Below are 9,563 nucleotides of genomic sequence, written 5' to 3'. Positions count from 1 at the left end.
AGAGAATGGAATTCGTGACAACCACTGTTAACTAAATACTCCGTATTTCTGACATGCGAGGCTAGTTTGTTAGCAATTCATTCAGTCGAGCATTTGTGAGGTGCTTGGAAATAAGCTGGTACTTTCCGTGTGCCAACCTCATATATAAAAGGGTTTAAAGGATTTGTTTACCAGTGAAAACGATTGAGCCACACCCAGTATTTCTTGCAGCTGACGCGGTTGAAATATAACAGAGAGTCTTCGCACCTATGCCAAATAGTACGAATACATACACAGGCACCACAGAGCCTCGACAGTTACTTATTTGTCTTAATATTTTTTTGTGTTCATTCTATATGAACTCCTCAGAGGTGAAGAAAAAGTGACCGTATAAGCTTGCATTTGCTTTCATAAGTTACTGCTTTTCCTTCAGAGGAATGTCCCCTCTCAAGTCATATCCCGGAGTACGCATCGGGGAGAACCAACTTTAGCGAATATAGTTATTTGCGGACCAAACAGGTGTTTCGGGAAACTCACCTGAAACCCAGCTGAATCTGTCGTTTGTGATGCCCTCAAGATTTTCAGCAACCTAATGAGTAGTACATCACAAATATATATATGCATCGCGATATCATGAATATCGTGACGACTGAAACATGAGGCGGCCTCGTGCAGCACATTCAGTTGCCTGAGGACATCACAAACGATGGATTCAGCTTGGTTCCAGGTGGGTCTCTCGAAACACCAAATTAGTTTGCAAAGGAGTGTTTATTCGCTAATTTCGCAAAATTTGGTTCCAAGTAGAACATAAGGTTGACAAAACCCGGGAACAGCGCCTACCTGCTGAGCCCCAAAAAGGGCGAAACCGGTCACGGGCTAACGATGGATTTTCAGAAATCTTATGAGTAGTACTTTACAAAGAGAATGAACCTCCTAATAACTTGTTGCATGCATAAAAAACTAGCACATCAATGATTCTTATATTTATTCATATGTCGCAAGTATTCGAAAAGTCAATCTTACGCTTTTGCAACCCACCCACTTCAATGAGAGGCACACGCCGCGGTTGTGCGATGAAAATGAATTGATGTGTCGGTAAAGCGTGGTGATTATTTATAATGTGTGAAGTTAGCTTTTACCGAAGTTCACTTATCAATACCAAACGAATTGACACTTGTAAGATGCAGTTTCGGATGGTGCACTCAAAGTTTGGATTTATCGCGAGTAAGCTGCTTGATAGATGTTTTCGTAATCATACACGCCAGAAGATTGTTAGCTGGCACCTGTTACCGGAGATAAATTATAGTGAGATGAAAACGTAGGCCTCAGTCAAAGCTGCTTAATTTCCATTGTCTTTACTGCTATTCAACCGAATTAGTCCAAGCGTAAATGCGCCAGTCATAAAAGTGTCTTCAAGCCAGGTTTCCCAACTACGTTCACAAGCACGCGTTGATGCAGCAACCAAACTTGCATAAATTTTGAACCACGTAGTTGATTTTCTAAATAGCTGCTATGTATTCGCTTGCGAGAACAGAACATTCATTCGTCGAAAGAGCCACGCTCATTGACATTATCACAGTAAGTATTGGCCTAAACAAGATTAGACGTATCACATGTTTCTACTGACCAGCATTTAACTGTAGGAGATAAAAAGCCCAAACATTCAGGAAAATAATTTTGTTGACCCTGAAATCTCCTGCTAAAATGTGTACCCAGACGCTAACCAAAAGTATGTCTGATTCTCGGTTTGCCTGATATCGCATAATATGGTTTGATTGCACACAGTTGGGCGATCCTGTGTCTTTTTGTGTACGCCTGCTCCAGCATAGAGGTGGGCCCAGAATAGTAATGCAGAGGCAATTATGTAGTAATATTGCTTGAGAATTGATAAGTCGTAGCAAACCTGAACATGGCTCCATTTTGGTGGTATGTTACATGAATTTGCAAGCAGATTAGCATAAAATCATTTTTGTGCTTCAACATTGCTTCCAACCGTCCACCGCCCATTTTCTTTTGGAAAGGAGATTTACATAATCGACCAACCAATGAAAGCAAGTTCTCCAAGGCGCTTTTAAAATTTATAATACATCCGTTCGGGTTACATAGAAATCTAGACAAGGTCGTTGTCAGTACATCAACTAGAGCATTTCAAATATCTTCTAACACGAGGAACTATTTTGCTTAGGCTTGTCTAGCCAACAAGGTTGAACTGTATTTGATCACACTTTGCGTAAGAAGTGATGTTGTTGGAGCCTAAAAGCATTCATTCTTCGGTCTACCTTTAACAAATTTAGTCTTTGCCTTGAGAGAGCTACTCAGCAACAATGCGGCTGCTAAATAAAAATTAGTGACTTGTATTCAAATTATCCCGTTCCCCTGTTTTATTGACGAAATTTATAAAATCCGCTCTATTGGCTTCTTTATATAATGACAGGAGCAGATGCGAAGTACTCATTATTTTATTTTCATTTAAGTGCAATTCAAATAACTAGAGATACATAGTTCCGTCTTCCTTCTACCTTGCTTGAGCAACAAAAACCAGGCATCGCGGTAACGGTTTTGTCTAGATAGGTTGCTAGCAGGTGGGAGCTAAAGGGGCGCAACAACTTCCAAATATGTTTGATATGAAAACTATACTTTGTATAATAACGGGTGTAGATTACACACCACACAAAGCAAACGAGCATTTTTGGACAAAAATTTTTACTCAAAAACTTTAGGCCGAATGTTTCGATATGGCTTTGTTGTCCTGCAGCCAACCGGTGTGAAAGTGACACTGTAGAGGTGAAATTGGATAACCCGTAGTTTGTGTTAAGAATATCCAAATGCCAAAATTTCTTACACATTTACCCTTTAAGTAGAAGTTACAAAACCTGGTAGACATTCCAGTTGAAATTTATCTGAAGTCTTACAAGAATTTCGTAGCACAAAACAATTAAAATCTACCACGAGACGATTTACATCTGTAAGCGCCAAAACCAGTTGGAACGAACGTTTTGTCCGAAGTCACAGGAGAACGTGACTAGTGCATACTGAGCGAAAGTTATACTTTGCAATAGTGTCCGGTGTGTCGTGCCTTCATAAAGCTTCTGCGCATTGAAAAGATAGCCGGGACATCTGGTAAGACCAACACCTTGAAAATATTCGACCCAACGGTCAACGCTAGTTCGACATGACATTTCCGTATGGTGGCACTTTTCGGCTTGCTGGGTGAAAAGTAACAATCTGTTTCAAATAAAATTACGCCACATTTGATAGCCTGGTTCATTTGGTAAATATGCCTTTTATCTTTAATTCTTTCTACCCCACGAAGTTTGGTTTTAAATGCGCTACTTGGCGTCAAATTCAAACACTTACGTTTGATTTGGGAAAATAAACGACTAGAATGTTAACCGAGGATTAAAAAAAAATTGGGTAACAGGAGTAAAATCAATGGGAGTCAACAAGGAATGGTTTCAAATTTAAGCGTAAAACCATGTAGCAGAAGCCCACATTTATTAGTAGAATGCTGCCCCTGAGGCCATATGCTTCATTTATTCGCAAATACACTGATTTATGGGCTATAAAGGACGGTCTGTAGGCATGCCAAATGACAAATGGCTTGATCCCAAGCAAGGACGTCATTTTGACCAAACAATCGGCAGAAATATTTTCTTAAAAACTGGAAGAATCCTTTTGCTTTTTTCGGCGCGTAATTGGCCTTAGATAGCATTCTGAGCAATGTTGGTTTCTCTACAATTGATGTGCTCTGGTTGAAGTTCTCTAGTCGTTTCCTTCAACACTGGACGAAGATTCGAATATGCGAAGATCTCGAGAAATACTTACCCAAAGATGGAACGATTTTGTTGGTTCCATTTCACACAAATAATCACTCAACTAAAGTGAACATCATCAAAAGATATGCTGGTCTATAATGAAGAGCAATTTCCAAGACTTGGCATATGAATTCCGGCCCGGATTTTTTTCAAAGAAAGAGACAGTTCCGGTGGTTTCGTGCTAGGTCCAACTGAGGAAACCAATTCCAAAAAATTCATACTGGTTCTGCTTGATGTCTGGTTATTGGAAAACTATTTTGACGATATGCAGAAAGGAAAAATATTAGGTTGCATAAATTTGGCAAGGTTTTGGCGGTTTTGATATTATACAAGATTGTTGCGCCCAAGCCAAATTCGACAAAATCTGGGCGGGAATCTGATCGTACGTGCCTTAAGAAAGCATCGAGGCGTTTAATTTTCTTTGTGGTATATAACGCCTGCGGATTAACCTGGACCTTAATCCTTTCAATGCTGGAAAATTGTTTGTGACGGGTCACACTGACATTCTGTATCCGCATATTTTGGGTACATTGGGAGTCCGCCGAAATAGCATCATCATTGAGTTCTTAGCCGAAATGGTGCTATAAGCAACTAACTACGTAAAACATTCTGAGCACATCCGAACACCCGATGCAGTCAAAGATTTCGGGTCTTGGCACGCGCATGACATTATCTACATGGTCAGCAGGTAAGCCCATATTGCTCTTCTGCTCAAGGGGCTATAACTATTTACGCTCGACCATTGTTTGCCTTTCCACAACAGCACCAAGGATGTGCGTTATTTCCGGCCAAAAATTTTAATACAGCTCGGGCCAAAAAACTTGGTACAGGGCTAGACATCAAATTCCAAACAAAGGTTGCTCTCCGCCAGTCCGGAATTTATAATTCTCAAGCAAACACTATCGACAAGATGCTTGGTATAGGCCTCAAACTAATAATCAACGAAACAAGCTAAATGAGTCCATAATCGGGAAAAAGCTGCTAGTGCATGCCGTTCGATGTAAATTTAATAGAAATTTTATTAAATCAAACACTTCATATTGGTATGAGATGTCTTTCGGCAAACTATTCATCAAAATTTGTTGGTAGTCTCAAAAGGAGGACGCGTTTATTAGCTTAGCGTCTCAAATGTTCATTTTTAGCATCTACATATTTTGGGTCAGACGCAGTTGTGCACTTATTTGGACTGAAATAAAGCTGATGCGTTTTCTGGAAATTCACATGGTTATCCAGAAATTATGCTCAACGCTGAGAAAACACCAACCGTAACTGTGTGAATCATGAGCTAGTGCATCGGGTTAAGCACACATTTTCTCAGTTAGGTTTAACCACCTTTCTCAGGGTGGGTTCATAAAACCCGAAAACCTGAGATTAATGATAATACACAGTCAAAGAAACAAAGGCGTACATTCGGCAAGAACCCCCAATTTGCCCGCAATCTTCACTTTAGAGGATGGCATTTGCGATTGCTTTATAGTCGTTACTCCGAGCATTTCAACGCCTGAAGTATGATCCAAAAGTGTTTCGAAAACACGCACAACAATGGTGAAAAAATGTCCCTGAAGAAGAACATTTTTTTCGAGTTACTTGTAGACGTTCCATTAGCTCGATGACATTTAAGCTGTGTGACTTTTTGAGCAATGTAATTAAACATGACACTGTTTCGCTGAAACTGAATAATTGCATAAATCATACTCCAATATAATTTCCTCAATGTTCTTCAGACTTTTGAGCGAAACTCTTAATTTTTGCTCGAAATCAATGTGTTTCTTGCACCAATGGTACCATTATTTTGGTATCCTAGTAGACATGTTATGCTCCACTTAATAAGTACACAAAAAAATGGGGCAACATGCGAGAATTCTGCGCGTTGATAAGGTGTGCGCAAAATTATCGTTAGAAGAAGTGATTTGCAATGAACCGTAACTTGAGAAGATGCCTCTATCACAATCCGCACCTCGGCAGTCGCCGTCCACGAATTGTTTCAATATGCGCAAACCACTTTTTGTTTCTTAAATACGTTGGTTCACCTAGATTACTTTTAAAGCGCCTATATAAAAAACAGGATAACGAGAAAGCTTTAACTTTCATCTGAACATCCAAACATTTTCTGACAACCCGAGCAACAGGGACCTTTGAAATTTATGGTGCTTAGAATATGAATATTGGAAGTTTAGCTCTGGGTAACACACCGCCCAAATATCTCACTTTGGTAAGAGTGTTTGCTTAGTTTATTTATCCTCATCATATACTCCACTAAGTTTTTTTAGATTTTTATAGCCCTAAGTTTTGCGAAGAGCCAGCAGTCGGATGATAACCACCCAAAACCCAGAGGCACATTTTTGTTGCCACATATTTAGCGCTGCGCCGTGCGACAATCCAGATAAGGTGCTTCCGTTTTAAATTTTTTGTTCAATTGATCACCCTTTGGTTTTTATCAATGTGTGGCATTGGAAATCTCCTATCAGCACGCCACTCTGGTCAATTTTTCTTATTAGCTCCAAGAGTTTGCACCCAGTTGGCCTGATAACTACATGGGATTTAGAATCCAGCCGCTGGCTTGAAATGAATTAGAAATCAAGTAAAATTAGTTCTGCCGAGGCTTCATATGATGCTTTACTCGGAGTGCAATCAATCAACCATAAATCGGGGGAGAAGATTGCTCATGGTTGCCTGGCGCAGACTATTCCCGCGCATTTTTTCTTAGCAACAAACGACGTCTAGAATTTAGTGTGTATATGCTTGACAGAAATTTGATCGAAAATTCCCGGTCGCTCGATGGGATAAATCGTGGATGCGTATTAGACCGCCAAATCCAGTGCATTAGATTAGGCTAATCGGCGAAGATAATATCAAATACTCAAAATTGTTTCAGGTAGTGCAAAAATCCTTTCGTAAATTGCCTCCAGCTATTGCTTCCGCACATGTGAAGAAATAAGGTAAGATTGATTTTTGCCTCCTTCAACAGCTAGCATAATTCCCGGAAAGCTTTTGCGCTTGGTACCGTTTAAAGCCTGATTTTTACGTGAATCATGAGGACCATTTATGTCTGCGTTCTAACAAACATTTTTAACTAACATTTTATTGAGGGTTTTTTAGGGGGCGCATCACATAGAACGTTGTTGTCCGCACAACAGGTCAGGGAACAGTAAGCAAACACTCGTTGTATCACCAAGCCAAGTTTTCGGAGAGAGATAAGTTAACATGATATTACAATAGGAATTTACGGAATTCATCTGGGGAAGTGCCCCGCGGTTTGAGGATATTGCAGTAAATCAGTGGGATTGCTATCATTTTGTAAGGCATCCAGCACTTTATGTTTCCCGATGTTTTTTACATAAATTGCTACGAGTTTTCGGGGCATCAGGTAAGCGTATTGTGGCTGCTGGCTATTGTTTAAACGGTTAACTTTGGAAAATTTCCGTGGCTTGGATTTTACATTTGGTCTTTATAACTAAGAAATGGTGGCTCTGACATGGCAAACAGTAATATTTTCGCCGGAAATCCACCAAATTTGTGTTCCTTTTCCATTGCGAAAAGAAGCATCTAAACGAAGTTCTGGTTGAACCTGCTTGCTTATTGTTTTCTTGCAAAAATGCAACGTCTCTATGTGTAGCAGGCCTTCGTTTAAAGTCATTATTGGGATAAAACGACAGGCTAAAACTTGCTGCATCAATCGCTGCATTAAATGGTCGCACCGAAACAGGCAGTTTATAAAAATGCTTGTTACGATTGAACTGGACCATTGAAGTGTGGGTCACAAAACTGTATGCAGCTAACTTTTCCTTAAAAGTTTTATGAGCTTCAGCGCGTGAAATGCCCAAAATTCGAGATGATATTTTGCAATAAAACGACATATGAAATTCACATAAATCTTGCCGCGAGAGGTTCGGGTTATTTATCTTAGGTTCTTGAAAGGCAATGCAAAGTAATTGAATAATCTGAATGTGAATTTACTTGAACCTCAGCAAAAGAGTTATTCGTATGCTGATGAACCCTAATTTTGGGTGCGCTTTTCACAGTATAAGTTTAGTCCTCTGGCTTGCTTGATACTATGCACAAACCTTATTTGGTAATATTTTACCTTGTGCAGATGAAGGGCAAGAGTTGTTCTAGTAAGTTTTTTCCATGAATTTACAAATTTAGTTTGCTGTAAAATTACGTATCCATCTTCTTTAAAATATGATTGTTATTATTCTCATGCAGAAGAAATCTGTACCCAAGAACAGACTGCTGTCGATCGTGCAATGAGGATATTCATGTACAAAACATTTTATAGAATTCATGTGTAGATGTTCCGCATTGGCATATCTCAAGCCCCACCGTGAAACTGAGATAGATTTTTAAGATATTCGCCACTAACTCAATTGAAAAAACGAAAAATAAACCGGACGATTCTTTTTAGCACATTGGTTTTTGAGGGTTTCTTGAATCGCTTGGTAAAATAAAATAAAATCTCAATATATATATCCATATCATATGTCACATCATCCCCATTGTATCACATATAATATTTGACTTAATATATTTCAATGCATTCAAATGCTATTCACCGATTTAATCTCAAAATGCTCTTGTACTATGTCGTCGCTGATTGGGACGAAAAATGACAACCCATGAAGTTGCTACGCTGTTTCCAACTGCATCTGTGACACTAACGTTTCATGCATTCATCTTTGTTCTTCCAAAACTCTGCAAGCGAATATGAGCAGGCTCCATCTGCGATAAACGTTCGCTACGCTTGTGTTTTTTGATGTTTTCACCCGGTATCCTACCTGCAAAAAGGCAAAACCACAAACCGAACTAACTTTTAAAGTTGTTTAAATAAGCGTATCAATCTTATATCATTCCTGCACTTTACGAGTACGCAACAAATTCGTTAGCTTCAGCCATGGCCTCAACATTTGATTCTTACTTCAAAATTTCACGAACATGTCAACACCTTTCTGTGGGTTGAACAGGATTTCCTTAAACTCAGCTTTGTTTCTTATGACATCGGGTCTCTTCTTCTACCATTTATATATAACCGAATTCAGTAGAATCACAAAGCACCCATCCACTGTCTTCCTGATTCCAGCAGAGTGATGTGATCTCCAAGCTCGTAAATATTATGATTGTTACTATTGCGGAACGGCGCTTCCCAATAAATCATATGGAATTTTGAGCGTTGCGTATAAGAAGGCGGTCGCTAGGGTGACAATGAACTGAAAGAAGTTTAAAATCATTCGCGGCCGCGGTCAGACAAGGTTCGTCTCAATATTTCGGTCGCTCACCAAGGTCAAGACTAAGCTAAGTAAATGCTTAATCCGTAGGTCAACTAAACTGTTGCATCGTAGATGATCATTATGATATGTATTCTGAAATTGCAAGGAATTTCCAGTTTTCAACTACTGATGAGGTGTATGCTTTATTGTGAATGAAGGCTGTTCAAATTAAATTGATACGTACACAAAAATAGTGCTATTATTGCACCAATCGTTTGTGCTCTTTCCGTCCGTCACGGAGAGACTGGACCTTACCGTGGTGTGACGGTTTGCGCACCTCAGCGACCCATTCAGCTATACTGGAGAGTGTCCCGCGACACTCACTGAGTCTCTCATACCAGGTTAGTCAATGGTTAGAGGTCTGACGAACACAGTCTCCTGGCCCTCCAGGTTGGGGGTAGGAACATGTGGCGACTTGTTCCGTAGAAATGGTAATGCATTTGCATTTCCCGCCAAATACCTCTGCCTTGCGGTTAGACTTTTGAGCCAAAGGCTTTGGTTGAGG

The sequence above is a fragment of the Opisthorchis viverrini genome (genome assembly GCF_000715545.1).
Source record: "Opisthorchis viverrini unplaced genomic scaffold opera_v5_289, whole genome shotgun sequence".
NCBI classification, from domain to species: domain Eukaryota; kingdom Metazoa; phylum Platyhelminthes; class Trematoda; order Opisthorchiida; family Opisthorchiidae; genus Opisthorchis; species Opisthorchis viverrini.
This window is presented reverse-complemented; position numbering follows the sequence as displayed.